This window comes from Passer domesticus, chromosome W (assembly GCF_036417665.1).
Source record: "Passer domesticus isolate bPasDom1 chromosome W, bPasDom1.hap1, whole genome shotgun sequence".
Classification (NCBI taxonomy): Eukaryota; Metazoa; Chordata; class Aves; order Passeriformes; family Passeridae; genus Passer; species Passer domesticus.
The window spans coordinates 17688999-17695460 of NC_087511.1; positions in this window are offsets into that span (position 1 = coordinate 17688999).

Genomic DNA, 6462 nt, shown 5'->3' on the forward strand with positions numbered 1-6462 from the left:
CCCACTTATGTCTTTAATTTGGGGATTTTTGTCAGTTATGCTAATTTACTAAACTTATAAAACTATATTCCCCCAATGTGGGGGGTGGGGGGCATTTTGGCATTTTCCATCTGTGCCCCTTGGAAGCCTTTAATAAAGACCATCCTTTATATTAACTGTTATAGTAATATTACCTTGAAAGTCTGTTGTTTTGTTTCTAGGTTCTTTAAGGCATCACTGGCAGTAGCTGTATTTGAGGCAGCCTGCACCTCAGATTGCTCTCACTCACAAGTTCTTAAGAATGGCCAATTAGGTCTATTATAAAATTAATTATTGAATGGACACAAGATTAACAGACAGAAGACTATAAGCAGACTACTTGCTGCACAGGTTAAAACAAAGAACTACTAGTAGATACAAATACAGTGCACGATAAGGTAACTATATTACAGCTAGCAAAGAAATAGTATAAATTAAGGGTCAATGTAATGTATCAACAAATTTATGATGGAGTACGTATAGAGCACCGTAAGCCCCTGTCTTTCCAGTTTTGTTCTGGGGAGGCTGGGGAAGGGGAGGGGGGGTTGGGCACACGGGCTGCACAGGTCTGGAGCTCCTCCAGGCAGCGCCAGCACCCTCCATCCGCCATCGGAATTGCACCGTAAGCCCCTGTCTTTCCAGTTTTGTTCTAGGGGGGCTGGGGAAGGGGAGGGGGGGGTTGGGCACATGGGCTGCCTGGGAAGTGGCAGCCATTCTGTCTTTGTTCCAGGGGGACTATGTAACACCTTGGTTTTTGTTAAACCATTTCCCTCTTCTGTATAATTTTATTTTAATTGTGTGTCTCATTCCATTGCTTTGTGTTTTTAGTAAACTGTTACTTTAACTCATCATCTCTCATTTATTGTCCCTACCTTACTGATGTGGGTATTTGGAGTTTAGTTGGTTGTCAAAACAAACACTACAACATCAACCTGTTGGAGCGAGATAAGAGGAGGGCCGCCAAGTTGATCAGAGGGATGGAGCACCTTTCTGAGGAAAGGCTGAGAGAATTGAGATTGTTCAGCCTGGAAAAGAGAAGGCTTCAGGGTGACCTAATTGTGGCCTTCCAGTACCTGAAAGGAACTTACAGGAAAGATGGGACAAGACTATTTACAAGAGCATATAGTGACAGGACAAGGGGGAATGGGTTCAAATTGAAAGAGAGTAGGTTTAGATTAGATGAAGAAGAAAATTCTTTACCTGGAGGCTAGTGAGGCACTGGAACAGGTTGCCCAGAGTTGTTGATGTCCCATGCCTGGAGGTGTTCAAGGCAAGGTTGGATGGAGCTCTGAGCAACCTGATCTAGTTGAAGGTATCCCTGTCCAAGGCAGGGAGGCTGGAACTAGATGACCTTCAAGGTCCCTTCTAACCATAACCATTCTATGATTCTATTATCACAGAAAGATGCACACTATCTGGACATCTTTATCAGCCAAGCTGTGGCTGAACTTACCCAGTGCAAATTATCCAAAGAAAATGTGCACTGCTTGTGATAAGAACATCCAAATAAACAAAGCTGTTTCTTTAATTTATTAGTAAACCTATTTCCTGTAAGAGTTGACATATGGTTTGCAAAACTGGGATTTTTTCAGTGATATGTGAAAACATATGTCTGACCACATGTTGCTAAAATCCAGAGCCTTTGTATTACCCAAATATGGAGGTACATTCTGCCTGTGCAATGTAACTCTATGGTTTTGTTTGGAAAGGATATATTTCTTCACGTCTTTTCAGAAAACTGAGTGCAACTTCAGCAAATTGTGTTTTATCCCAGAAATAGCAGCATTTCAGTGCCAGACAAAATTATTCCTGTATGTAGAAAGTCATAATTGTAAAATTACTGGGAGGCGAAATAGGCTTTGCGTATATCATGTACATCATACGTATAAATACATATTATTGTGTCACAGTGAAAATATAATAACTACTGTCTCAAAGGTGTGTGTATAGTGAAATAAATGAGCGGGAGATCTTTCTCCTTTTTTAATGCCTTTATTAAGAAGAATCAGCTCAGGTGGGGAGAAATCGACGGGTTGCGCCCTCGCCGCCCGTTGCTCCCAGGCGTGGCACGAAGGAGGAGGGTGATGCAGTTTTGTCCACTGGTCTGCAGACAGAACTGGGGACTCTGTCCTCAAGGGAGAGTCGTGGAGTCCTTGGTTTGTTTGTTTAGAAACCCGGGGGGTCTCTTTAATCAGTTTCTTTTCAGGTTAGGGTGAGAAATAAAAAGGTCCAAGCAGGCACGGGACCACGCTCCCATCCTTAGACGTCACTTACGTCACTTGTTGGCTCGTGATTTTAGGGGTTTTTTTCTTGTACAAACTGTAAAACTGTAAAAACCCAAGGTGCACTGCATTTCTTATTTGCATACTGGCTCCGATGTCACTCCTATTTTCTTTACCTTGGAGGGTGAAGGAGTGTAGGGGGATGCCCCCAATGAGAGAGGGACAAACTAGCCTTTGTCCCCCAAAAAAGGAAGAAGGCCCAGAAGTTTCTCCCAACGATCAGGTGAAAAGCCACCTTATAGGACCCCAGAGACTTCACTAAAACCTTAGGGTCACCTAATTGGATGAGAGCCAAAAGATCCCGCCTGGGCCATCAGGTAGAAAAAGAGAAGACAAAAGAATGACGAGGCTTTTGTGAAGGTGTTTTACCAGGAGCAGACCTCTGTACCTGGATCGGATTTTCTGTTTATTGTTTTTCCTTTTATTAAACAGTTTTGTTTCCAACACTGCAGCAGAAGCCATCCTGCTCATTATTTGCCTCCAAAGGTAATAGCTGAGCTATCCTTTGTGTATTAAGTTCTCTTTTAAAGGCTCATAAAACCCTGGCCCGACGAAACAAAACTTAATACGTGGCGCCTGGACAGAATTTCTCATATTGAGGAAGATGGTCTAGGAATTTTTGATTACCTCAATCAAAATAGGACAATTTTCCTTGGTATTTGCGTTTTTGGGGAAGCAGGCCTGCACCTGAGTTTTTTGTCGCGTTAAAAAAGAAAACTCAGAAGAAGAGATTTGAGGTTTAGAGGGAATCCCAAATCGAAGCCTCATACTGGTGAAGAAGAGGCTATAATTCAGACGGGACGGGAGCAAACGGCACACACCCTCAGAGGATACTGTGAATCGGCTAAGCTGAAACTGTTGCACCCAGGACCCGGGAAAAAGTCTATACCAAGAAGGACGACCAGAAGACTCGGTGAGTTTCACCATGGGGAATCGGTTGTCAGTAGCTGAGCAGGAATTTTTTTCGTATTTTAACTATAAGTTGGAAATCCAAGATATTCAGTTTGACAAAAAACAGCTTAAAAAGCTTGTAAAATGGGTCTTAAAGGAGTTCCCAAACTCAGACATGTCTCAGAAACTCGATCCAGACTTCTGGGATTCAGTTGGACTGAAATTATATAACACAGAAAAGAACAAGAAGTCCAACTTAAAGCTGCGTCCAATATTCAGGACGGTATTGAAATTTGTAATAATGGAAAATGAAAAGCAAGCAAAGACCAGGGAGAGGGCAGAATGCAGGCAGGACAGAGAAGACAGGAGAAAGCGAAGTTCTGAGGGGACCCAAAAACCTTCCTTTATCCCAGCCGAGAAACCCCGGTGGAGAGGCCGGGAGGCAGCCAGGCCAGCTGCCCCCCCGCCTGCCTCACCAACCCCATCCCGAAACAGGGGGGAGCAGACCAGCCCTGGCCAGGCTTGTCTGCAAAACCCGTCTTCCAAAAACCCTACCAGAGCAAAGTCCTCTATATCTCCTCTCAAAACCTTGCTTTGGCGTTCAAAATCGGTGAACTTTGACAGTAAAACTGGAAAAAGCCGAGCCGATAGAATCCAGTCTGAGAACAATAGAGCACGTGGCAATCGCCATTATAGCCCCGAGCCCAGCTCTGTCCTTCGTGGGCCTGGCTCCTCGGACTCCCAGGAGTCCCTGGGTGGCTGCTCCCTGAGCTCCTGTCCATCGGAACAGGGACGCGCCCCTTTTGTAGGCGGTGCCCGGTCGGTGTCCCTGCCCCTGCTCCCCGCCCACAGCCCGGGACAGCACACCCCCTCTCTGCCGAGCGTGGGAACCGGAAGTGATGCGCCGGAACTGACCCTGTCCAAAATGGCGGCGCCCATGTCCGATAACTTACTGGAACAAAAAACAAACTATTCCTATGCTCCACAATGTAATTTCAAACAATCTAAGGAAGAGTTTAACACACAGGGAGTCACAGATACCTGGCAGAGGATAAGAAAGGATGCAGTTCAGGAAGGAGAGTGGGAAATTGCATCGAAATTGAAGGTTTTTCCTGTAAAGTACACTGCAGGTCCAGGACCCAGGGAAACATGGCAACAAATTAACTTTGCTGAGTTAAAAGAGATTTGCAAAGCCTCTCGTCTGTATGGTAGAGATTCTGCCTATTTCAGAAGCCTATTACAGGCCACCTTCACAGCAAACATATTCACTCCACATGATCTAAAACAGCTTTGCACATCCCTGCTATCTCCAACAGAATTTTCTTTGTGGGAACTAGCATGGAAACGTTTGTTAAACGACCTTTTAAGAGGTTATGCAGGAACTCCAGCTACTGCAAATTTGACTATAGATCAGCTCTCAGGTGAAGGAGCTCATACAGATCCTCAAATACAAGCCCGAACTCTTAGTAGACAAGTATTGCAGGATGTCAAAGAAGCAGCAAAAACAGCTTTGTTACAGGTCCCTGATGGCAACAAGCCAGAACTAGATTTCACAGAAATAAAACAGGGCATAGATGAGCCTTATATTAAGTTTTTGGACCGTTTAAAAATAGCATTAGAAAAGCAGATTCCAATAGACCGAGCCAGACAAGAGTTATTAAAACGGCTTGCAATTTCTAATGCAAACCCAACCTGTAAAAAGGCATTACGTACATTACCACAGGATCCTGAGCCCACCCTGACACAGCTAGTAGATGCTTGCAACCGCCTGAGCACCCCTGAGCATGCAGCAGCCATGCAGGCAGAAGTATTGGCCAGTGCCATCACAACAGCTCAAGAAAACACCCTAAAGCAGCAGGAAAAAGCAGTAGAAAGGCAAACACAAACCCTAGCAGAAGCTTTAATAGCATTCAAAGGTGCAATTGAGAACCAACAAATTCCAAGGGACTCGTGCCATTCGTGTGGTCAGAGAGGTCATTTTAAAAGGGGATGTCCTAGGACCCGCAGAAGGCCATTGCCAAGAAACAGTGGATGCAGAGGTTTCTGTCACAATACTAACAGCTTTTACCCAGCACAGGGTTTTTCGTGCCATCTGCCGGGAAACGTGCAGTCCAGCACGGGGCAGTGGCGTGCCATGATACAAAAACCACTGCACCAGAGGCCAGAGACCACCACAGGCCACCAAGTTCAGAACTGCAACACATCCTTGCAGGACTTCCGACCACAATGTCCCCAGGTACCAGACTGGAGCTGTCTACAGCCCAGCCAGTGATGCTAACCAATGCTGTTGCTCACACAGTGTCTACAGGACAGCTGGGACCTGAACCACAACCACGTCAGTTCTTAATAGTGGGAGTGAGCAAATCCCATGCAGAAGGGTTTTATGTCATTCCAACTGTGCTGTCTGTCACCTGTTCACAAGAAATTACAGTCTTAGCTTTGTGTCCAGACCCCCCATGTTTTTTACCCAAAGGGTTAACCATAGCGCAAGCTTTCCTCCTACCAGAGTCACAGAACAACACAGCTGTCATCGCTTGGACCAGGCACATCAGCCGCGGGCGGCCTCAGCTCACCTGTGTCCTGAAGCACCTCGGGCAAGCCATCACCCTCACTGGCCTGATAGATACCGGAGCAGATGTCACTCTGATATCGAGATCAAAATGGCCACAGGACTGGACCATCGTGCCTACGCTGGATCAGCTGGCAGGTATTGGTGGTCACTGTGAGAGCTTTCGAAGCTCGCACGCAGTCACATTTGAGGGGCCTGAAGGTCGTGTTGCCACCACAAGACCATTCATTGTAGGAGCTGATATAGTTCTTTGGGGACGGGACATTTTATCACAATGGCATCTCAGGTTAGAAACTGGATTTTAACAAGATATCTTAGTAGCAGCAAAGGACCAAGCATCAATGCAGGAGACAACAGATCAGGTCATCTCAGCAGTAGAGAAAGCAGGACTCACTGTAGCAAAAGAAAAAATACAGACACTTCCTCCCTGGAAATATTTAGGATACAGGATCACAGAACAAACGGTAACTCCGCAGCCACTCCAGCTAAGGACAAATCCAAAGACCTTGAATGAAGTGCAGCAGCTTGTAGGCACTCTGAACTGGCTTCGTCCACTACTAGGCCTTTCAAATCAGGACTTGGCTCCTCTGGCAGATTTGTTAAGAGGAGACACAGCCTTAAACTCACCGCGAGAATTCAACAAAGAAGCTCAAAATGCTTTAGAGAAAGTGATGAGAGCCATCCAGTCACGTCAGGCTCATC